At 35.9% G+C, this 26,582-nt stretch overlaps 1 long non-coding RNA gene across 1 annotated transcript; it reads left to right on the top strand.

Annotated features, from left to right (window-relative positions):
* Positions 1-13,739: 13,739 nt before the first annotated feature.
* Positions 13,740-26,136, top strand: LOC136844229 (uncharacterized). The gene is made up of 4 exons (XR_010854782.1): positions 13,740-13,834; positions 17,372-17,505; positions 19,080-19,168; positions 25,575-26,136. It is a non-coding gene; the product is annotated as an uncharacterized lncRNA (long non-coding RNA).
* The last annotated feature ends 446 nt before the right edge of the window (positions 26,137-26,582 follow it).

Below are 26,582 nucleotides of genomic sequence, written 5' to 3' on the forward strand. Positions count from 1 at the left end.
ATATATATATATATATATATATATATATATATATATATATATATATATACATATACTATATATATATTATATATACAGTATATATATGTGTGTGCATGTGTATATTGTGTATATATATATATATATATATATATATATATATATATATATATATATATATATACACAAGGATAAAAATTTAAATAAGAGTTTTAAGCCCATTTATTCAATTTTACTTATGTGCAAAAGTCACTGTTTGCATATTTTTTTGCCGAGGCCTTCAGATTTCCTTTTAGGTCTCTAGAAGCTTTATATATATATATATATATATATATATATATATATATATATATATATATATATATATATATATATATATATATATATATATATATATATATATATATATATATAACAACAAACAGAGTCCAAAGGAGACGACAGTCAGTTAAACAGATTGCATATTTATTAAGAAACGTTTCGTGTTACTTAAACACATCATCAGTCTGTAAAATTGAAAAAATACATTAATTCTCTAATTTAAAATAAAGCTAAATTAAAAAACGGCAGTTAAATTCTTTAAAATTACAACATACATAAAAAGTAAAAAGAAAGGAGATTTTTAATTTAGCTTTTATTTTAAATTAGAGAATTAATGTGTATTTTCAATTTTACAGACTGATGATGTGTTTAAGTAACACGAAACGTTTCTTAATAATATGCAACCGTTTCGTTGACATCGTCTTCTTTGGACTCCTGCTTGCTGTTGTGTACTTCCGCCTGAATGTGTATATATATATATATATATATATATATATATATATATATATATATATATATATATATATATATATATATATATATATATATATATATAAAGCTCACACAGATTCGTTGTAAATAACGTCATGTTACAGTTTATTGCTACATTAATTGGAAATCATTTTTATCAAACTTAATAGATTGCATGTGTATGTGGATCTAGTTTAACATACCTACTGCTGTTGGGTCTGAAACGATACGCATTTCATGTGAATTTTCTAGTATATATACGCATTTATACATTGATAGACAGTTCCTGTGATGAATACATATCTCTTGTTACAAGAAATAGATAAATTAGAAAGGAAAGATTAACAGATCAAGCTTCAGTTGTGTGGTTTATGTTTGCTTTATGATTCCAAAGTCGATTTTATGAATTACAGTTCCAGGATGGCGCTACTTCCTCGGTTTATTGATTTTGTACAGCTTTCTCTTTTCAGTATTATAGAGAAAAATTAATTGGATTTACATTGTGTACATAACTCATATTGACTTGAATCCTTAATTTATTTCGCAGTTTCCCAGTCGAAAAAAAAATCCGGTATTTTATTTCCATTAGCTTTTATTATCTGGTGTCCGAGGACTGCAAAAATATTCCTTGCAACGGTATTGTGTGCCTTTGTAGAATAATAACTGATTTACTTCCTCATCACTTTTGAAGCCTGATTCATTTTATTACATTTTGTTTGTCTCAAAAAGGATTTTAAGCCCTTTTCTTCACCCCGCTGGATAAGGCTTCCATGATTCAATTGCTTCGCCTCTCTCTCTCTCTCTCTCTCTCTCTCTCTCTCTCTCTCTCTCTCTCTCTCTCTCTCTCTCTCTCTCTCTCTCTCTCCTTCTTCTAATTCGTCTTCTTCATCTTCTCCTTTCTTCGCATTATGAAATGATCAGTGAAGACCTCAACTTTTGCGTTCAGGCCAGTGCCAAGGGACTAGGGGAAGAAGGCATAGGGCCACTGTGACCCCAAAACTTATCAATGATTGACTTTGAGTTTGAGTTAGCTCGCCTGACATTCTCTCTTGGTCGTTATATTAATATATGATATACAGAGTGTATATATATATATATATATATATATATATATATATATATATATATATATATATATATATATACTGTATATACTGTATGTGTGTGTTGTTATTTTAGATAAAATAGGGTGAGGGCAACAGGATGAGAAAATTGAATGAAAATATACCAAGTGGTGGGAGCATTAGACAGATTCTTTGAAAGTTGAAGTTTATAGGCCTCATGGAAAACGGAAGCTTGATACTCTACCTAAAGAAAGAAAAAGAAAAACCGCACACCCAACCAACCTGAGAATTACTTATCTTCACCGACTTCACTGCAAAACTGACTGGAAATATGAAGAATTCTAGAGGTTATTTGTGTTTATGAAAATGACGTGTTCATTACCATGTTTTGATTTACATCTTGTCATATTTGATGTCGTACGAATGAAAAGGTTAGAAATGTCGTCGAGCTGTAACGAAGAGGTTAAATGTCTAATACACATCAGAAGATGAGGTTGTTTGGCTGTAGAAAAAGAATGGGAGACGATAGTTCAAGATGGTTAAAGGTCGAAGTTGTTGGAGGGGTGAAAAAAAAAGGATACTTTTAACTACTAGTACGAATATTCTGAACATACAGGAAGCCTGATAATACTTGCAAGAGAGGCGTGAATAATATAGAAGAAAAGATGGTCGACGTACATTTATGATGCTTCTATGCAGGTTAATGTATCTGCTGTTTCTTGATACAACAATTAAACTATGAACAATTTAATGACAATTGTCTTGACGTTCTTTTTAGACACCCCAGCTCAGGCTTTGGCAAAAAAAAATGTAAATGCAAGCGTATACATAAGTAATTGGTGTGACGTTATGTATTGCGAGGTCAATCAACATGGGAGTAGTGGTAATCACTTGAAATCAAGCTATCAACATTTAGATTCACAACCATCAGATCATTTTTACCATTATGTACCAACGTGTTTCTAATTGGCAATTATGATTGCATTAACATCAAACCTATTCAGAGGAGAAAATCACCTAGGATGTAGATGATAATCACGCTCCATTTACAATTCTATTACCATGGTTAACGGTCCGGAAATTATTACTGAACAGAAACATGTACACAGTTTTTCCGTTCGAACTCTTTTATATAGTGAGTGAAATAGAGCTTGTGGTTCGGAATAGTGACAGAAAATCCCACCCGCAAGACAAGAGAATTAGAAAGAACCACTATGGTGTATCTCAGTGGAGATAGTCAAATGATCCTGGGTGTACCTTACCGGTAAAATCTCCCAGATATTTTCTTTAAGAACTGAATGATCTCAATACTACTCTGAGCATTACAGGATTTTAAAGAGTGACAGACCAAGCAGTCTGACAGTGTCACAATGTTCTTTCTAATAATTTTTATCACATTTTCTTGCGTAGGACATCTCTTATCAGTGCCAAGTACTATGTTCTTTAATGAATATTTATTTGATAATGTCGTTATATATATATATATAATGACCATAATAATTAGGAAATTCATTAAAAGTTGCGACCGTTATAAACTGATAATTTTGAAAGATTCTCTCTCTCTCTCTCTCTCTCTCTCTCTCTCTCTCTCTCTCTCTCTCTCTCTCTCTCTCTCTTTGGACGTGCTTTTGGGCCTTACTGTCTGACTATCTTTACTATTCAAGCCTTTGTTAAATTTACTGAATGTTTCCAATTGCATGCACGAGCTCCATTTTATAAAGAGGAATGGTGAAAGTATCCAAAACTAACGTAAATCCATTTATAGTTCGAGCGAAATTTCATTTCCGTATTCGGAGAAGGTTTAGATCCGCCCTTGCCCCTTGAAGCGGGAAAAGTAACAGTGAAATAAAACTAGAAGGCTTCCTCATCTGAACTTTTACTTGGGAGGAATTCGAGGAATCAGAAACCTTTTGAGAGGAAAGTGAAGCAATTGAAAATGCCTTTATTTGACTATCAATCTTTTTTTTTTCCTCTCTCTTAACGAGACGTTCTTTTGGGAACCAGTTCAGGAAATGGAGCGACCACTTCTCAGAGCCGTCTTATGCTGTTATAGCTCTTCAATATCCTATTCAGTAGACGCTTAAATCGTTAAATGGCAAGCTTTCATGAATTTAATTATACGTTCATTTCCATTGTACTCTGTATTTAATGTTCGATCTGCATAGGCGCGATAATTTGCACCAAAACATATAAACTGGGAATTTTAATGTCTTGCTGGTGAAAGCTCTCTTTCTCATATTCCCACTTCTTATTCCCTTTTGCGTAAGTGGACTTTCGCTGTTCGTGTTAACATTTCGTTATTATTCGTTATTTCGAGTTTTCGTAAATGGTGTGTATGTGTGTGTGTGTATACATAACTTTGCCCAGAGAAAGGGAAATTAACTTTATATTTTATTTATGCAAATGTTGGTAGGACATGCGACGCAGTGTTAAGCCTACAGGAACCGAAGACTCTGTGAAAGGTAGCAATTTATACGAGTTTTGGGAAAACTCAAATAACTCTAAAGCCTAACAGTAAAGAAAAGGTAACCGTCACCGGACCTATGATTACCGAGTGCCCGAAAACATGAGGAAAATGGTTTTAGAGCCGTTTGGAAGAAGGAACAGTGGATGATAGAAGCGGCTACAATTAAAAATATATTGTTTCATCAGTTGGGAGAAGTGCACTTTCCTGATGATCCAACAAACAACTTTTGCTTCCTCAGCAACACGTCCTACACAGTTTTCAAAAAAAAAAAAAAACAGGAAAGTGAAAGAAAAACGGGATAAATGTCTGATTGTACCCTCAGCGAAGGGAACTCAAACCCAAGACCATGGAAGGCCATGGTACAATGGCTATGGCACAGTCCAAGGTTGGAGAACAAGAAATGTATTCGGAGCAGCCTTCTCATAGAAGGGTTGCCTACCAAAAGGCTAAAAAACCCCTTCTGCCTGCTGGTTTGATTTCGGAGTATCCTTCTCCTAAAAGAGTTGCCTGCCAAGGCTAAAGAGTATCTTCTACCCCAACTCGTGTAGGCAGGGACATCACACCCTGAAGTGAATGTTGCTAAGAAAAGCCACATAAACCCACTACCCAAATAAATATATTTATTTATTTATTATTTATTTATATGTATGCATGTACATATGTATATATTATATAATTTCAGCTCGTCTATGAAACTTATCCCATTGGATCGCTGTTGCCTTATTTCAGTTACGAGCATGAGTTTCCCATGTTTTCTTCCCTCGGTTATGTTCTTTGTCTGCAGGACCTAAAATGTCATGATATCTCTTCACTCTTAATAAAGATCCAGAGGGCTATTTGCAGCGCTTATTAGCTCTCCGGCATGGAGCGTCTTGATGCTGGAAAATGGGACGTACTAAAACCATTTAGTGTTGATACTGAGTTACAGCGTAAGACATGATTTGCTCTACAGATGCAGCTAAGCTTACTCATTTTTTCCCAATGATTTATCACAGGTTTTGGTCCTCTGTCTCTGCCCCGATATTTTCCACTGCACTCGTTTTCTTCTTTTAACCCCTTTCATATATCATTTCTTATAAGCTGCTTATCCTCCAATTTATGTTCTCTTCCTAGTTTGTGCTAAAAGTAGCCTTTGCTATATGTGGAAGAATTGCGTTTAGTTTGTTTTATTGCTGAATAAATCTAATGCAAATCCAGTATTATCTGGATGTTCCTTCAGTTCTTCATGCCGCTTAAAATTTTCTAGTGTCCTGCATCATCGGAGTAGCATTGTGCAATACAGTTAAGTGTAAAAAAATTTGCCAGTCGACGTTTGTATAGCTTGTCATCCAATGTTCTTTAATCAAATATGATGCCGAATGGGATTATTGATCGGGGAACAACACATCCTTTATTATACCAGGATCAAAATATCCAAACGCAGAGGAGGATTATGATCCACATGACATTCTAATGGAGAATGAAATTGGTTCTTTGCTATTCTCATTTCAAGCAGAGGTCTGCCCTTGTTTTCGAGCCTTCTTTCATTTCGGTGACCGGTTTAAAGGAACTTTTTACTTTCTCGGGGTCTGCATGAATACGTATATCAGTCCTTTTAAATTAACGTCCTATAGTTTCTGCAAAAGATAGTCAAAGTGAGAAAGACAGACTGGCATTGACAGAGAGAGTTACTACTGTTTGCATGTTTCTCCTCAAATGTATCAGATAAATACAGCCGATTACATATATTTTGCCTTGTTTTCGTTTTTGGATAAAACATATTTCCAAATAGTTTGGCTGTCTTTTACTTGCAAAATTGTACATATTGTATTGGACTTTTTCTGTGGCTCCTTGTTTCCCGGTAAATGTCTAATGATTATGTGGTATATTTTCCCTTCTCTTAATTTTTCGTTCGCAAAATTACTGTAATTCACGTTTTTGTAGAAAGGAAATCTCTGATAAAAAGAAGCGAGTCTTATCTCCCCGCCAGAGTAAATGGGAGTAGTTTTTTACTTAGAGTGGGACGGGGAGATCGTTGTTGATGAAGGGAGAGTCAGGCGGGGATGATTCATTGAGCTGACAGTCAGGGGAGAGTCAGAAGAGGATGTACTGTGTCTACACATGAAAGGAAATAGGGTGGAGAGATAGGCTGTAGCGAGGGGAGAGGTTTGGTAGGAAAATCCATTTCTACTGTTTTTGGTCATAAGGAGATTCTTTATTAGAAATTTCTGCAGCGTGGTTATATAATGAAATATTTAGTAGTTAATCTAGTTAAACAAATTTAAGTCAGTTATCCATAAAACTAAGACTTATATCTAGACAACTGGAAGAACTGGTCTTGAAAATAAAATATTTGTTCATATGACAAAGATCTTGTATCCTCAACTAGTGACATGCCACACTTGAAACAATTAGGTTTTCTCTCGAAGAAACTTGCTTCCAAGATCCTCCCTTACTGTGGCATATGGGGGTATTTTAAAGATCCCTTTCATGATTTTCCAGTAGGGGAAATCTTGTTTTAACACCCGTAGCACTGAAGTAACCATTGCATCTTGCGTAGGTAAACTAAATAACCTAGTTTGTTGAAACATGTGCCCCTCCCATTCTCTTCTTTTAATGCTTACTTCACTGGTTGCTGTTCCTTAGTTAACTGGGTATGGACGGTACAAAATCTGGTACATCTCCCATTTCTAGTGGTGTTCCTCTTAGGGTCTTACATCTCACGTATTCTTCTCATGTTTTCCTGGTTACTCTGACTGGTATTTCTTCATCTAAAGATCCTAATCTTCTTCTTCTTCTTCGTTTAACGTGCTTTTTTCCCATCTTTCATATGGGGTAAGCACGATGCCTTCTTTTGAAGGACTTTGATTTGGCGTTGGGGTAGACCGTAGCCTCGATCGGCTGCCCTGCCTGACATCGCTTAGACCCCGGTAGCACATGTCTCGCTAGCATATCTGAATTAGAGTCACGGATCTAAGTTGAATTCGTACAAGGCATAGGTTCTTCACACTGTCCTGTTTACTCTTCCATCTAGTTCTTTGATTATTTTTTATGAAAATGTCATTCAGCCTCCCATGTCTGTCAGCATTTTGGGTGTTAACAGTACCTTAAATTTGCCATGAGGAGATCGCATAGTTCAGATGCAAGAATTTACTGAAACTGGAGTGATTTGCTTTTCTTTCCCATGTCATACATGTGTTTGTAAACATAAAGGGGGGAGAAATATGGCAGTAAATGCCAGATACTTTTTCTCTGCAGGCCCTCTTTTGATGAGGAACGGTTAAGAGATACCGAAGTTCCAAGTAGTTTTTAGCGTTTAGGTCTGTTATTCATTGTCTGTTTAGCCATGTTGAGTTGAAAGTAGGTAATACGTACCATATGCCTGTTTGATATTGCCTTTGTGTTGCTATTCATTCAACTATTCTGATGTCTTTAATAGGAAATATTTATGGGGTTATGTCCAGAAGTGTTTTTGCCTTCGTGTTCTCTCCGCTCGAAGTCTCTCCAAACGTGCTTAGAGGACTTCTTTATACACCTAAAAATAGATGGTGGAGATGTTTTTTTTCAGGAAGGTAGATTAGCTTTAGCGAAAATGAAGGGTAAAAAGTCTTGATGGTATATTCAAACTAGCTGTGAGATGGAAGAATCATCGTTAAAAAATTGGGTTAGGGGATCAGGGATTCATAACGGGCAGCTGAGTAGCAACAGATGTACCTTTCAGGATGAGCGTTGGGTATATGCCTCTAATTATTCACGACTGTCTAATTAAAAGCCTAACCACTGCAAATAAAGTGATCGGTTACAACATTATCTATGGGTAACCCTCGTTAATGATTGGAAGGAGGTATTAGGAGAGAAATGATTTCGTGCGTATGCTATATATGCAATTGATGTGTAATTAATCACATAATTCACTGAAAGGCAGTGAAGGGAAGGAAAGGCTAAAATAATGGCCTAACTTATTCTCATGACATTGATGAGTTCAGATTGTAGTATAAAGTAAGCAAACAATTAAATGAGACAATTAACAACATATCATATGCAAGGAAAAGTGTATCTGTACTGGGTAAATATTACATATGAAAAAAAATGCATTTGAATAAGTCATATTTGTGTCAAAGTTTCAGGAAACTTTGAACTTGATTTTCTCAAAACACAGCTTTCATGAATTTAGCTATACTTAAATGACTATAAAATCTAAATTTTTCAACACATCAGAAAAAGTAAAAAGTAATGGTTCTGCTTGTTTTATAGAATATTAAGTGTGTTTGACGTTAAATTTCATTTGTTATTTATATTTCCTTGAATTTAAATTTGAACTTTATGATAAAAATAATTAACATTTAAATAATTTTTAAATATGACTTTACTGTTTATTTTACTGGAATTATTGACAGGAGTTTGTAAGTGCACATTATATGCTTCAAATATATGTGAAAAAATGCGCAAGCTATTATAAAATGAAAAATGCATAACATTTCAAAAATTCCATAAAAAGAGAACAATAACCCCTACAACTGAAAAGCTATTCAGTCAAATTAATTGAAATATATTGTCAAAACTTATTTTACCATGATAAACAAATGCTCAAAGTTTCATGAGACAATATTTATGTGGGTTGTTAATTAAGCTATCACCCCCCTTAAAACCTAATAATTTCCCCATTGATACATTGTGTGTGTGTGTACAGTAAGTATAAATATAAATATAAATATATATATATGTGTATGTATATATATATATATATATATATATATATATATATATATATATATATATATATATATATATATATATATATATATGGTCATACAATTACCATTCTTGTTATAACTCATAAAATCATATATATATATATATATATATATATATATATATATATATATATATATATATATATATATATATATATATATATATATATATGGTCATACAATTACCATTCTTGTTATAACTCATAAAATCATTGGTTTGCTTCTCACCACCATAGTAATGTTCTGTGTCTGCTAACTACAGGGGCTACTTAATATTGTGCAGCGTGAGGTCATAGTGATATCCCATTTTCAAAGCATTCATTTTCTAAACTGGTTGTCACATTTTGTTTGTCTTAACGATCTCCATAAAATCTTGAGTGAAATTGGAGCGGCTTCTTACTGCTGAAATCAATTTGTCATTTGTGTTGAAAATAATATACCAAATACATTCTTGAAAAAACATCCTTTGGCTTTCTAAAGTACAGCAGCATACACTAAATATAAGCATCTTCAAGTACACAAGGGTTTAATAGAGCAATCTTTTTAGAATAAATTTCCTTGTAGTATAAATAAAGTCGTGTTACTACATTTTCATTTGCAAGAGGGGTTTATTATGATAAATACATTCTCATAAAAGTGTATTTCCCTGCAGTACAATTACAAATGAGAACATATCCATTTTTGTTCATACATAGGCTTAACACAGCAAAATACGTTCTTGGTGTATTATCTTGCAGTATAACTACAAACCAAAAACACAATAAAACTAATTTCCTTGTAATCTAACTAAAATTTAAATGGAAACATTTCCATTCGACTCGTGATCCTTAGCCATTTTTTTTCCTGAACTCTGATTTGGTGCAGGAAAAATGTCCGTCTTTCTTACACTTAGAGAGAAAGAGTAACTGAGCGCCTGGTGCCACTGAATATTTAATCAGTGCTAAAAGTGAACATCAATCTCTGGGAGTAGGGAGAGGCTGAGAGGGATGGTTTACTTCATTCTCAAGAACTTGGTTGATAAATGGACACAACTCTAAATACTCAAAAACACTACTGGATAAATTTTTCTTTGCAGGATGAGCAAAAGCGATCCATACCTTTACTCCTTTAGTGCTTGACTTCATTGCAATAACTGAATGCTCGTAGTACAGGACTTGGCCTTCTGAGTGGAGCCAAAGATTTTGAATTAGAAGCTCAGTTATGATGGGGCTCCCCATCCCCCTAACTGCCAGACTTTGGATATCATTGCTCTTTAAAAAAAAAAAAAACAAGAATGCAAAATCCAAGAACAATACCACTAGAACTTCTGAAAAATCGGTTACCAGTGAATAATTTGTGAACGTGCTTTTAGCTTACTGTGTCGTAGGTTATGCTCTAAGGATAATGGTGACAGGATGGTGTTAGTTCTGATCTCGTAAATTTCAAGCAGTGAGGAGACAGATGCCTCAATAAGTTCTCCTCTTTCACTCCCACGGATGCTTTATATAATACAAAGAACTGGAGGTGGTACTTTAGTATGATATCTACCATCAATTTTCTACATTTGACCCCTCAGGGGCTAGTACTAAACATGGCGAAAGTGTAGATGAGTCATTGTTTCGTCGTGTTTAGTACTAGTCCCTTGGGGATCAAATAGTTTTGTATATAGTTGGAGGAAGTATTTGCCATAGGCATTAATTGGGCTGTATGGTAGATAGCATCTTAATTTTTGGTAGGTCACGAATAGCTTGGTAGATATAGTAACACCGAACTGGAAAACATGAGCTCTCTTCGGAGTAACGAATGAGATTCTAGATTACGATGCTTATGTGCACTCTTATTCAGTATGTTGCAGGACATTAGGCCTGTTTCATAAATTTCAGTCATACAGAGACCGTTATTTAAAGGCAAACTAGACACCGAGGATCACTGCTTATTATCACTAAACATTCCGTTGTTTTGCATTTCATTGCAGTTAGACCATTTGAAGCCTCATATGACCATTTTTTCCCAAGCTTCCACAGGTAAGTAGCGTGAGCTTTAGTGTCATAAAGTCTGCCACTCCTAAGAGATGATCTCATCAAAGCGCAGACCGTCAAAGCCACGTCAAATATGTGAAAGGATTTCGCAGGCAGTTGTTCAGTTATTTGTAAATAATGTTTTCCTTGAGAGCCATCTCAAGATGAGAGTGGGAATGAGTTGATTAAGAATCTGAAACCTAAGTGGATAAAGGTGCCTTAGTGACATTTTAAGAAGCTACCAAAGTAAAGGGGTTGGACATGATTGTATAAAGTAGCGATTCCTCAAGAAAGTAGACTGTTTATTTTTGAGAATTGAGTTCATTTCTGTGAATAATTTTTTCGCAATGGTACATTTCTTTTGACACAGTGAAAGATGGAGAGTCATTTTCATTAAAGAATGCTCGCTTTCTTCTGTAGGAAGGGAAAATCCAGCTGCGCATTTATTGTTTTTAATTATGCTGGAACCCTTTGGTATGGTATAGACCATTTTCACTAGGTCAGTAAATATTCTATAAGATCAATTAGTGAAAATATATGTATCATTTAAGAAACCAAACAGCTAAATTGAAAAATGGTTATACTGAATTGACAGTGGTTTAGGACTAGTCGAGTTATGTTCTTTAATTAAGAAGATGTGTTAGATATCTGAATGAAAGTGATTGCAAGACAGAGTACTTATATATATGTTGTGTGTTATATATATATATAGATATATATATATATATATATATATAGAACTATATATGAGCTCTCTGTGTGTGTATAAATGTATATATATATATATATATATATATATATATATCTTCTTATATATGCTATATTCCTATTTATAAAAATTTCTGTCCATCAGCTATGTAATTTAAAGGCAAGCTGGAAGAGATGCTGTTCAGGAAAGTGAACTTGGTCGTAGGTTCTATCCTCCCAGACCACCTGATTTGGGGGGGGAAAACAGTACCACTCATTATATGAACCATCAGATGAATTTTTTCTGGTGTTAGATAGCCATTTCTCGCTATAAGAGTTCCGGATTAGGGAATAAGTGGGCTGCTCTCCTTTGCTTTAAGAGTCTTAGCCATCAGATCTATTTCCCTTTGAACTTTGTACTTGTGGAAATTGCATTTCAGGTCGACTGATGTCTTTTGCCCAACGCCACAAACAGAAACACAAGATGCTTCGCACCCACACAAACCTCAGAGCACTCCGCTTCACACCACCAAAGGGACCAGACACATCATTTGTGCTGTCCCATTTCCTTTGTATGCTGGCATGGTGAACTTCTGTGGCCGAGATTCATCTTCTGCAAGCGAGCTCCAGCACAGATGATATCAGAACCTGTTATCCAGAATGGACAGTTGTTTTGCCTAGAAAAAAAAAACTAGCATAGTGACGTCTAACTGCCATCCTGCCAAAGTAAAGAATCTTCTGATTAGCATCAGTACGATTCCTCTGGAAAGTTCCCCAGTTTATACCCAAGTTTAATTTCCACAAAATCATTCAACCAGTACAACCTTCATGGTCAATTGTGTGTTAAAGTCATTTTCAGGGCTGTAGCCTTTTTATATTCAGGAAAATTTGCTACACATTGTCTAATTTTATTGCACATTGTATGTACCATTTTTGCTGCTCAGTCAGCCCTATTTCATACTAATTTTCCTGATTTTTTATATTTTGTAAATAAATTCAATTTAAAGTAAAATAACTGGTTAATTTTGACCCCCAACCAGGACTCCAATTCTCTGTTTAATTAGCTGTGATATCATTTGCAAGTCAGTTTATCCAAATTTTACTACTTGCATGCTGTGTGTGCTTTGTGTTTGGCTTTCAAGGCAGTTAATTAAAATAAACAAATCCCATTCTTCCAATATATAGAATGTAACAATATATATATATATATATATATATATATATATATATATATATATATATATATATATATATATATATATATATACTTTGTATTACATGTAGATGATAAGGCGCTTATAATGTTTTCATCCTCTTGGTGAACTGTAGATTGTACGAATGAAGAATAATTGATGGTTTACAGATGGTTGGTCGTTACATGCAAAATATTAAAAGTATATGGAGACCCCATTCTTCCTTATAGAAGCCACAGTTATAAAAATATTGGTTTTATTGTTATATATGAAGTTGAAATCAGTATGCTTATATTTAATCATTTAATCACAAGATTTTTTTATGACGTACACTGATGACAACATTCATACATTTCAAACTGTTTATATTGTTATTCGTACAGAAACCCGAGGTTAGACAAGGAATGTGCTCCCTTTTTTATCCCAAGCAGGTTGCAAGACCGTTGGGCAGAGAGGATCGTGTGCAGGTTAACAGGAATGAAGGCTTTTGATATCTGAGCTTTTTATGTTACTTTTTATTTAACCGTCCGTCTGAGAGTCTGAAAGAAGAAAAGGAGGAGCCATCAAAGCAAGAAAAGGTGGCATTTTGAGGAATTACATTTTTGTATTCTTTCCCTTCTTAGCTATCGGAATATATTTCCCTGTGACATTTACAAAAGAATATCGAAGGTATAAACCACAGTAAATGAGCCTCTCTCTCTCTCTCTCTCTCTCTCTCTCTCTCTCTCTCTCAGCCAATCAGGAGTCGCTTTCGCCTCTTCTTTTCGGAGGGTGTTCCATGGACGCTTGTGATTGGCTAAAAGCGATCTGGAAGGTTTTCAGTCAGACGGCAGCCGCGCCTTCGTTGAGCCATGTTTGTTGTCCTCTGTCAACGTTGTGACAACGTGACTCCTGATGATCAAGGGTATTTGTGATCATTAAGGTGAGTTAATCTGTAGTGGTTGAGAGCTCCGCAAACTTAGACACGTGAGAAGCATAGTTTTACGGTCACACAAATTCGTGATTCATTATAGTTGGAGGTTTGTTAGGCCGTGAGAGTCTTGTGAATGCTGCTTTCCGAAGGCCTCTGTGAGGACCTTCATCCGTATATGAGAGTATGTGATAATATAGGGTCATTCTAAGCTGAATTTCATGTGTGATTAAACTACCTGACGTTTTCTATGTTATTTTACAGAACTTTGGATCCCAAAACTTTAACGTAATATTTTGCTCGGTCAAGTTTGATATTAACTCATTGATTGTTGCGTACGCGACTTGAATTATTTCAACTGGAAGGTCTAATGCCGGCATTCCGTGGCAAGCCGAATCAATCCATAGCTAATGGTCCAAAATTGAACCAAAACTCCCTAAAAATACCAGACTCAATGTTACCCTAGAGGTGTTTACTGCTATCTACAATTTTGTAGTTTTCTTTTTTTTTTTTTGGGAGGGGGTAGGCGGTGTGCCGGGAAGGATCAGTTCATGAAAATCTGAGTTAGGTAATTCAAGTGATGATGGTCTTCAAAGGTCAATCAAGTTTATTTACAATTTGACAAGACAAATTATTACCTTCAAATTGTACTTTGCGCCAAAAGGGTCTTCCTAAAATAACATGAGAAAACGCCATTGCTTTTCTGACAGGAGGACAGCCGGCTTAGAATTACCCAAGATATTTCAACGCAGTGTTGCAAACCAGAGCACTGTAGAGTCTTCGAGTTCCTCCACGATTGGTTACTTCGTTGTGTTAAGTTTTGAAGATCTTTGTGGCAGGCTGATCGTTTCGCATAGTTCGAGAAGTCCGTAAACCATTTCAGTTTATTGTTAATGCAAGGAAATTTCAACGCAGATTCCCAAACCAGTTCATTTTTATGTTATCTCGTGTATCTAGATTGTGTAGGTTGTCCATCTTTTTATATTCCATGTATGTTCATTGAGCTGAAATAAAAATATTATTATTATTATTCTTATTATTATTAATTAGGATTATTTGTTAATATTATTATTATTATTATTATTATATTAGTTGAAAGGGTGCCCACTAGTTAATGAGATTTGGTGAAGTGGACGTTACACCAGGCATAACACCAAGTTTTTATCTGACCAAGTAATTTTTCAATTAACATATTCAAAGTCAAGGCGGTGTCACAAGCTTAGGATGGCTAGTTTACTATGAAAATAGTGTCATTTTATTGGCCAAAAAATCTGTGGAAGTTTGAATGCTGTTGAGTTATGATGTGATTCAGTTTTCGTATTTTTCAAGTTTATTCAAGGCACTGGTGGAGATAGATATTTTGTAAACAAAGTATACGCCAAGGCTGTATCTAGGATCCCGGGAGCGGGGATCAGAGTAAAAATTCTGGAATTCCCTTGAAAATGTGGTTTTTCTTTTTAAATTCCGGTCGTAGTACTAAGGAGTATGTTATTTATTTGAACGGTTTCTCGAGTTAATAACTTGTTCCATTGTGACAAGTTGAAATTGACACAACTTCACTCAGTACAGCATATGATAATGATTATGAAGTGCATTCGTAGCCTTTAGGAACACTGAAAATTTTGAATGAAATGTTCTTTTTTGGATATAGTTGTCAAACATAATATAGTCAGTACTATCCAAATGCAATGAAATATACAAAATTCTGACGTCCCATTTCAAGACCTGTTCGATGATTCATGCCATTGAAATCAAGATAGTTATAGTGATTATCGAACACCGAGCCTTCCATTTCAAGAGTGTTCTTAATGAGCCATGCCATTGCGGAAATCAAGATCAGGTTATGAGTAGGTTTTCTGGCATTTACTAACTTTTTTATTTTCGGAGTATTTTGAGACCTCATTTTAATTTTCCAAAAGTAAGGTTTTTTACTAAAATTCTAACCTGATATTTCTGAAGTTCATTTTGTAATCCCTTTTTTAGTTATCAGGTTTTCCATTTTAATGCGAATTTTCCCCGAGTAAAACCGGTAGCAGCTCCTCTACCTGTAACATGCCGAGTGCTAATACTTGCATTTAAAAGCTCTGCCAATGAGAGTGTAGTCTAACAGTCTGATGGCTCCTGGCAGAAGGAAAATTGACCTGGTAATGTATTCCCTCCCCGTGTGGCATTAGCTAGATCTAGAGATTTCGGATATGATGCAACCGTTGCATCAACATGGCATCATGGTTCAATTAGGGCTTTAGTTGTATAAAACCATAACTTTTGGGTATTTGAATGCCTTTCATAGCAATGGGAAATCATGAGGATCAGTTCTTGCAGTCGATACATTTATCAAGTCAGAACTCTAATTTATTTACTTGTTTTGCACCTAATATGATTACATTTTGCCTTATGCAGTCATGAGGTGAAATTTCCCAAATTGTTGTTTTAAAAGGGCGCGGGCCTTTTGGTCAGACCAATGGGAGCTTGATGATTTCCAGAGGTGTCCTTAGAATTAAAATATGCTGAAAGGCTTGAGACTTATTCAAAAACGACCGATCTCATTTCAAGCGTCTCCTTTGCTCCGCGCTTGGTGAGACACTTTCTCCTCACCAGTGAAGGCAGAAGGTTCTTCACTAAGGAAGTGTATCCAGAAAATGTGTGAATAAAATTAAAGGGTGTCTAGATGTGGCACGATTCTCTGGCTATATGCAGTAGTGGTTAAGGTGGATGTGACTCTCTCTCTCTCTCTCTCTATTCTAATTTGATCAGGATTAGTTATACAATCAATAAAGGAGGTTATGCTGAAATGCCTGTGAGGAGGAGGTGTGTGTGTGTGTGTGTGTGTGTGTGTGTGTGTGTGAAATGGGAACAGTTCATAATTTATTCTTTTTTTGTTGCAATTCTTGAATAGTTTGCCTTTAGTTTCATCTTGTCTTGTTTTGCCTTTATTTTTTTATTTGCAAGTTGATTAGTAAACTGGTGGAGGAGGAGGGGTGGGTGGTGGTCCCGTCATCTTCACGTATTTTAATTTTTATTTTAAACTTCACCGCTATAATTCTTAGCAATTCTTAAATAGTTTGTCCCTTCAGTTTCATCTTGTCTTAATCTTTTTGCCAGCCCTTTAGAGCTTTTCCATTTCAGTGGTCGACTAGTAAAGGTATACTTAATTTTGTACCTCTTTGTTGATTAAATGATTTCAGTTGACAGAGTGATTCCCTTCATGAGGTTTAGGAAGGCTGCAAAGGTTGGATCTACTTTGTTTCCAGCGTTTGTAAAGATCACTCTTTGTCTCTTAAGTCTTGATAGTTTTGGAAGTAATGAGGGGACAGGTACTTACAGCAAAAAAGGCTTCTTTCACGTGCATGGCCTTGGAAAATCAGTTAGGTGGTTTCTATACCAAAGTATCTTAAGTTTTGCAAATGAACGTTTTATTTTGATATAATTTTTTTGTTTTTAGTGCGTGGTCGTTAAACACTTAGATTTGTATGGGTATGTTTACAAATTATCTGTATGAAATTCGAGGTGGTTAGTATGTTAAAGTTAAGAAATTCTTTTCTTTTTCAGACCGATAGTGAGATGAACTATCACTCTCAAGTTGATCTCCACCATCCTGCGAATCCTGTGAGCTAAATGTTCCACTGAAATTAATTAAATAACTTAACAGCTACCGTCTGTCGCCCAGTCAACTACTGACCAAGGTAACAGAAATATCCTAAACCATTTCTAATCTCTGAGGGATTTTGTGTACGATTTTTCTTGCCATAAGATAGGGACTTAAAAGGAATGTAGATATCAGTAAAGCTTTGGTTAGCTGGACTCTTAGATTGGAAATTATTGTTACAAGCTTTTCATATTTCAAGAGGGAGGTTGATTTTTTCTTTTAGATGGATATAATCAGACTCTATAAGGCATTGAAGTACCCATATTTAATAATTTCAATAATGTCAAATTACTTTATTTTCTGAAAACGATTGTCTTTCTCCACGTCGACTACAGAAAAGATAAGTTAGAGGGTCCACATTCTTTTCCATTCAGTGATGGGAGGTGCGATTACTTGACGTTTCTATTTTTGGGTAAATCAACCCTCCTTTTGGATTAGCTTGTTACCACATGAAATGGAGGAGACTGTGTGGAGAACTCATTGAAAACCAGGGACTTGAATGCGTCTGGTTTCAGGGGGTTGCACCAGAGTGCCTGTCTGGTCTCCTTTACGTTTAGAAAGTAGAACAGGATGGGTGGATGGTGGCCTAAGACCGATAGGGTCCTCGCCGTAACCGTCGGCGTCAGGCAAGACGAATCTTTGGGAGAACGGAAGAGGAGTTTAGATGATGATGATGATGTAGGAAAAGTGAATTTCGATGTTGTGGCCAGATGGGAAACACGAAGGAAAATGTTTTCATAAAGGCTCCTTCAGTGACCTTCTTTGAAGAAGCTTATACGTAAAATGGTTAAACTTGGTTGGTGGTATATATATTGGGGTTTAAGAACGCTTTTTTTTTTTTTTTTTTTTTTTTGGTATCGATTATTTTCACATACCGTGATATGTACCTCTGAGCCCGTAAAGTCTTCATGCTGGAAAGCTATAAATATCTTATTCTTTCATTCAGTAGGTCCAATGGTAATTGTTTTCGACCAAGAATATTATGATACCCAAGGAAAGAGCCACGGATAAGACATCTCAGAAAAGTAGATGTTTGATTCTTTCTTGAAACACCTCTATAAATGTCCGAGGAGTTCGGAGTCTTTCATTTATGACTCGGTTAGGTCAATGGTAATTGTCGCAGATCCCTTTTAGATGGTAGTGTCGACCAAGGAAGTTTATAGCATATAAATTCGACTGGGAGATCTGGTTCTGCAGTTTTACGATTAAAGTTTTTGATTACAATGGTAGACCGTCCTTGGGTCATTAGTGGTAAAATGGATACTTACTGAGATATTGCCCATGCTAAAGCACTGATAAAGAAACCTGACAGTTAAACTTGAATGGAAAGGAGTCGTTAGGTGTTGATCATTACTACTGATACGGTTTAAGACTAAGTTTGGTGCCCCAATTACTCAAGCTATATTTGAATAGTCGATTGCATAACGTGATTTCTCATGTCAAAGGAAGGTGTCACTTTGAAAATATTCAAAGTGGATTTGCTGTGTTACATAGAAGATATGATTTTATATCTCGTTATATCCATTTTTTTAATGATAGTTGTTTGTAGAACATTGGTCTTACAATGAATCGAGTTGAAAGCAAGTGCAAGCTATTTTCATTCTCTTTCAGTGAAGGCCTTCCAGAGAACCTTGGATTTGATGATGATAACACAAGCTGAATGTTGGCCTCTTGGCGTCCAGCAACAGAATATACCCAAAGTAAGGGATCATAATGTGTCGATTTATTCCTGTTGTAGACACTGATGTATTTTTAATAGATTTGTTGCAGTTTTCTGAGTTTTCCTTTCTCCTTTTAACCTCTGTAGTTGTTAAAGTCTTGGTGATGGTATGTGTATATAAAATGACTAAATAAGGTGACTAATGCACAGTTGAAGAGAGACTTATTGCTTACTAATCCTTAGAGCACCGTAATTTGTTTATAAATCAAAGTTTACACAAACAGAATGTGTGTTTGTTTAGGTATTGACTTTGTAACTAGTGACGCAATTTTGGTTAAACTGAAAAATACATCCCTTCATTTGGGCACAATTTTAGACTTTAAAAATCCAAATTTATTTCGTAATGTCAAGCTCTGAAACTTTTTACGGGGTATTGAATCACAATTATGCAAATTTTGAATGTTTTCTTTGTGACAGAGAGGCTTTTGTAACCAAGTTTTCCATTGACAGTTAAGGGATAAAGTTAGTCATTTTGCCCTAAGAACTGGACGCGTGGAAACTTAAGACAAAAACTCTGATATAAACCTTTTGTCTTCTATCAAGCCTTTGTTACAGTGAAGATCAAGATCGCTTTAATATTAAGATCAACATTATAATTTCAAGATAGTTTTTGGAGTCAGAACGGAATTAAAGCGAAAACTTAAAGGCTGATCAAATGATCATTAATCCGATACAGAACTTGTTGGAAGCCAGTTCAAGGAAGTTGGTGCCAATGTCAAAGGGTAAATTGGGCTTTAATTCATCCTTGATATAAGCCTTGACTCATAACAAAACAGTTATCCAAAATTGTGGCTTTAATTACTGGTCTAGAAGATAATGAAGTACCTTGGCGAAAAGAAACGGTTTTACTCCATACATTCATATACCACAGGAAATCAAAGAATGTGTATATCCAAACGTTAAAGAAAGAAGTCTGATGAGTGGAAGGACATGAGGAAGTGACTGAATGACCTTTGACAGTGTTCCTCGGTGAATTTTGTAAGAGTTTATAGTGTTCAAGTAGTACGTCCTCAGTTGTATCAGTGTCATTCACCAAGAGTGTTTTTATCATGGAATACCTATTACAGGAAACTATATGTCCAAGTGTTTTGATGGTTATCGTTTTTTCTTTCCAATTCAACCAAAAATAAATGGATTTAGAAAGCTCTCACTTTAAGGGTTTTGAACATTCTGATATATAATTCATATGTAAAGGAAACAAAGTTAAAAAACAGTTCAGAAAATAATTCTGCATTAATTTAGTTTACTTAGAACTAAATTAGTAAAGCACAGTCAGTAGACTAGTTTGTTAGAGAAATATGTTTTCGCTTTTATAATTATCAATGAATAGGGTGTTCCAGTATTTCTAAGACTTCTCAAAGCAATTTTTTTTTTCAGTTAACTTAATAAAGGGAGTCAGTGAGTTTTGGTATAACAGTTCCACTGAGATCGGGAATTCTCTTGGAGATAGGAAAATGTCATCATCATTTATGTCGGCTTTTCCCTTGAAGTTGTTAGACGTGGAAGGGGATGTCTCCCCTCCTCTCTAGTTGATGCACTTTCCGGCTCTTCTCGTCGTTACTAACCTCTCAATACAAATCCCTCTCTTTTTGTTACTTCCTTATTTACTGTTTTTTCCTCTAACTTCTTTATCTCTCTCTTCATATGTCCTGGACCATCTCAGTCTACTCTACAGACTCTGGGCATCACTTGAATTAACATCTTTCCACTGCACTTTTGCTACGAATCTTCCTCATTATACCTTTGTCAGCATCCATGTTTCTGCGGTACTGAGATTACAAGTTTTATGAATGCATCATAAATCCTTGCTCCCCTGATAGGAGGGAATTTTTACAGCAATCTCTTTTTTCTATTTCATCAATACACTGCTCTTCTCGTCGTTACTAACCTCTCAGTACTCCTTAACAGCCCAGTGTCCTCATGGTAAAAAATGTTTTACCTCTTCCAACACCTGCCTTGTTACGGAATCCCTTATAGCATTTGTCCAATTCTCAAAATCGTTAAAAACATTACTTAACTTATATTCTGTCATTTTAATATGCCCTTTTAGTGTGTATTACAGTCATGAGTAAATGTATGGCATTGCCATATGTTTCAAGTATGATAGCATATATTCCCATGTGCAGTTTTAACTTTTCATTTTATTTCGTTTCATCATCGTACCGAATGATTTTATTTCTAGTCTTCTCAGGCCAGACTCTTTTTTTTCAAACATTGAGGCCAAGCCCTATCGAGAGATGAAAGTCAGCTCATTGGTCTGGACCACCCTTTCTGTATCTAATCAACATTAATCCATTACTAAGATAAACAAGTCTCTGGGATGACCTTAGTGACACCAGCATTTACCTTTAATTAATTGGGCGCACCATCCACTTTCTTCACTCTTTTTGTGGTGTAGTAACTATGGTTATCTCACCGAGTATCATTGGTACTCTCTGCCTTAGCAATGTCTTCCTATAAGTGTTTTGGTTTTCCTTAACCTCTCAAGATCTACAGATATGTGGAACCCTGTAGCGGGGCATTGCCATCAGTGCACCTCACACGGTGCACTGTAGGCATTAAGCGTTCTTTGCACCATCACTTTGTCCCTTAGCTACACCCACTACTTTCATTCCTTTTACTGTACCTCAGTTCATATTCTCTTTCTTTCCGCCCTCTCCTAACAATTGTGTTATAGTGCAACTGAGAGGTTTACCTCCACTAAACCCTTATTCTCAGTTTCCCTTTCAGCAGTAAATGACCTAATAAATCCCAGCGCTTGGCCTTTGGACTAAATTTTATATTAAATTCCACAGATATATGGAATAATTTCCCATTTGCATGCTATGTTCCTGCAGTTGCCTCATCATAAGGAGTGACCCTGTTGTTGACCTCTATAGCAACAAGCCAAACTGATCATTATCGATTTCAACTTTATTTTTCGTTTCCTTTACACACATTGACCATCTTACTCTTTGTCCCATTCTTCTGGTCCTTTCCATTTCTTTATCAGGTTTTCCTACACAGTACCTGTATTCTGGTCAGCTCTTAAGTGACTGATTCACTAGTTGTTTTTAGGAAATTATTATTCCTGATGGCCCTGGGAGATTAACACTTCTTCTTAAAGGACCCCCTCTAATCTCGTTGATGATATATTCTCTGTTGGTCCCTCTGTCATGCAGCATCGCCTGGTGCATCTTAATTTTTTCAGACGATATTCAAAACGCTCCTCGAGTATTTCATTGTTTTTTCATTTCGTTTTTTCTATATTTTCATCTTCCCAAGCCATTTTTCTCTTCTCAATATATTAAATTTCCTTCTACTGTGTTGATCTGATACAGTTAATCCCATTTTATTTATCCTTCCTATCTACTTTTCGGTTTAGCCTCTATTCTCTTTTCTTATTGCTTCAAGGCTGTCTTTGTCTCTCATATAGGACTGTGTACATCTTGATTCTCCTACACTGTCTCCCGATGTCCCATCCGCTGGCACAATTTTTTTTTTATTTATAGGCAATTTTTCTTAATATACTCTTTTAGATTTTCCCTCTTTGAGTTTCCATGATTTTATTGTTTCTTTTTCTTCATCAATTTTCTGTCCCTCACCGTTAGATCATCCCGAGTCGTGTATATTGTATTAAGGATGCCATCCATGCTATTTGTACTTCCCATAATAAAATTAATTAGTTTCAGTATTCCACGCCTGCATTTTACCAACTTCTCTCTCATTTGGTCTTCGTGGTTGCGGCTAGTATAACGAGAACACTTGTTTTACCTTCATTTTGATCTTCAGTATAATTTTTTGTTTGTCCCCTGCTGTCACATCTATCTTTCCCACTTAGAAAGGTCCTGTTCCCATCTCCTGATAAAACCGGTTGGTTGATGCCTTGGTCTGCTTGAGATGAAGAATGGTAGTTCCAACACTGTCCATGAGCTGATGCTTAGGCGCCTTCAGCAACCATAGGAATTTGCAAAGGAATTTGAAATACTTAATGGGCTGTTTGCTTTCTATCATGTAGTTGATTGGCATGGATAGTCAAGAAGGTTTTAATCAATCGATATTCAGAATGTTTACCTCTATCGTAAAATTGTTGTATATGGTTTCTTTGGCCGTAACCTTGATTGGAGTAACTGACGGTTACCCTTTTCATGAGCTTTAGTACTGTTTGAGGAAACAAGCATTGAGAAAATAAGCATTGTTGGTTAGTGTCACTTTGACCACAAAGTGGATGAAAATTTTCTGTTTTCAGTACTAACGTCTGTTGTTGGGAAAAACTGATAAGTGATAAACACTTATTTCTGTGATTTGATGTGTGTCATTTTTAAATAAGCCCGGCACTGGTTGCTATATTTTACATTTGACCGAGACGAGGGAACAAATCCGTTGAGTAAAAGGCCCTTCGCAATATAGCTTTTCGTTTCCTGCCCTTAGCATTCAATCTGCAGTGACAAAAAGATATCAAGGTAAAGTGTCACATTTTTCCAACCGAACTTGGAACCAGAGTGTTTGTGTGAACCCTTGATCAATCTAAGAGGAATAAAAGTGCGTTCAAGAAGGGGCGAGAAAGACAAAAACAAAGTTGCTGGGTGCACGGTTGAGTTGGAAAAAATGTTCGTGGAGGTTTGTGTTAAGCATTTAGTTGGATACGATGATGTGTGTTAGATAAGAAAGTGGGATACTTGCCAGGTACTATGCCGAGTGGTGAAAGTAAGGGCAATCGAAAATGCTGTCACCAAGTGTTACAGAACTAGCGTTAGGAAAGTTTTCGGTAATCTGGCAGTCAACAGTGTTATGGTATGAACGTTAAGCAACATGTGCAACGAGATTGAATTGTCAAGTGTGGCTGATCGAGGAACTGAATTAAAGACATTGGCTAGGTTTACTCTTTTAAGTTACTTATACTCTTCAAGTTACTTATCTCTCCAATTAATCTTTTTTCTGTTGTCAATATAGACATAGAAAAACATAACTATAACCCATACTCTAGTCTTTATAGTGGTTGGAATGATAGTCTTTATAGTGGTTGGAATGAAAGGCCTCCTAACTATAATATGAAAAGCAAATACAATAGAATACTGCACTACCTTTATTCCCTTCTCAGTAATCGAAGAACTATCATTCTGCCTTGTGTAATTAATGTAAGCCAATTAATCAGCAGTGTGCAGATTAACGTCTCCTTGTATTGTTTACTTGCATGTTCTGCCACCAATAGAATAAAATGATTTCTCTCTCTCTCTCTCTCTCTCTCTCTCTGTAAAGGTATTGAGGCTGTAATGTACAAGGTGTGCTCTTAAAGTACAAACATGTATGTAAATGACACACTAATGGAATTTGCATGCCTTGAGAATGGGTGTTCAAGCGTATTTTGGGATAAGTATGAATTATTGCAGAAATACACCACGGAAGGCCTGTTTCTAGTGAATGGAATGAACGAATACAGATTGAGTTAGCCAGGATGTTTTTATGAGTTTTTATATCAATGATAGTTTTCTCCGTGCGAATTTGATGGGTTTAAAACTCTTTTACCAAAAGTGTTGTTTAAGTCTAGAGTTCCCCATACTGCATAGTAAATTTACAGTATTACCGCAAAGGGCAAATGGAGTCTAGTGTAGATAAAGTTACTCATATTGTCTTTATGGTGCCGTAAGTTCTTAAATATAATTGAAACCGGTTTATTTGAATAAGAAATGCTAAAGGAAATCTCGATCATTTTCGGTGAGCAAAAGGTGAAATCGCCCTTGTGTCTCCCGATCAACATTCCCGTCATCGTCTACGTTTAGTTTTTGAAATAGCTTTGTTCCGATTTCACAGAGATCGAAGAAGCTACATAACTTCAATTTATCCCGGGTAACGTTTCAGTAGTGTTACCAAAACGAGTCCCAAATAATTTGCCAATACCCATTTTGCGACTTGGCTCTATCAGTGTGTTTATCCTACGGCTACAGTACGTGTAGTTTCCTTTGCTATGTTGCTGTAAGGGGGTTGTAGTTTAGCCTCTCAATCGTAGTAAAGTTATCACAAAATATTGAACAAACCCTGTTAATTTTAGTAGACATGTTATAATAATGGCCTTAATTTTCCGATTCATTAAGAGTCTAGTACATATTGAATTATATAGCATATTATAAGTAATTAATAATGATTTGCCATCATTACTTCCCAGTATTGGAAACTTGGTTGACAAAAAAGGTTTGAATAAAGGGTACGTGCGCTCATTCTTGTAGTTACAACTCAACTTGTAATTTTGAATGTTAAGGTCATAGGTATACTTTCATGCAAAATGCTAATGAATCTTACCAACCTAGATCGTAATATTGCCTTATTAACAGGCAAAGAAATTACAATTAGTACAGAGCGAGTAATTTGATAATGAATAACGTGTGCTAATGGACTTATGAACTTTTCAGGTGGTTGATGAGTCCACAGAAAACTGATTCCTTTAACTCCGTCCGGACTTTGAGAAATCACGGGCCCGTCCTCACCTGGTCATTTCGTCCCCGTGTTCACTAGGAGAAAATTCACGGGCCCGTCCTCACCTGGTCATTTCGTCCCCGTGGTGCTCACTAGGAGAAAATTCACGGGCCCGTCCTCGCCTGGTCATTTCGTCCCCGTGGTGCTTACTAGGAGAAAATCCACGGGCCCGTCCTCACCTGGTCATTTCGTCCCCGTGGTGCTCACTAGGAGAAAATCCACGGGCCCGTCCTCACCTGGTCATTTCGTCCCCGTGGTGCTCACTAATCTTGAAAAATTAGGATCCATACAGATCTAATTGGCAACTTGGGCAACCTTCACCAAAGAGCCAGTCCCCAACACCAAAGAGCCAGTCCCCAAGAGTACAGAAAGCTCAGAAATTTAAGTACTTGGTCGAAAGTCACATTGCTACAAGGTTTGTAAAATACGATAGCCTCGACAGGTGTCATCAGTATCTACCTTCTTTTAAAATCTCGGGGAATTAAAACTTTTAGGACATTCCAGACATTTTATTCGATCAAAACCTCTTATGTAAAACTGCTATTTTACAAACTGTATCAGTAGTCACCAGCCAGACCTACCAATTTAGAAAATACGAAACAATCTGTAATCAGCTAGACCTGGCAGCAACCACGACCGCCCGCAGAAAAAAAAAAAAAAAAAGTGAGGCGTCCAGAATATTTTTTAACTGCCGTGGATTACCCGGCTTAAGAAATATAAACAAACAATGTTCTAGCAATCCTCTTGCAACCACCCGAGTTCCTCTGGCGTTGCTTTGTCCCGTGGCTCTCTCCCCCTGCAAATAGATTATTTGATCTCATATGAATTTTTACAATTTCATTTCTGCATATATCAATGCAACTTGAAACTCCACAATGAAATGTAATGGTTCAAAACACCCATGAAAATGACATGGTATAATTTAAAGTACGGACTAAAATAAA

The sequence above is a fragment of the Macrobrachium rosenbergii genome, chromosome 12 (genome assembly GCF_040412425.1).
Source record: "Macrobrachium rosenbergii isolate ZJJX-2024 chromosome 12, ASM4041242v1, whole genome shotgun sequence".
Taxonomy (NCBI): domain Eukaryota; kingdom Metazoa; phylum Arthropoda; class Malacostraca; order Decapoda; family Palaemonidae; genus Macrobrachium; species Macrobrachium rosenbergii.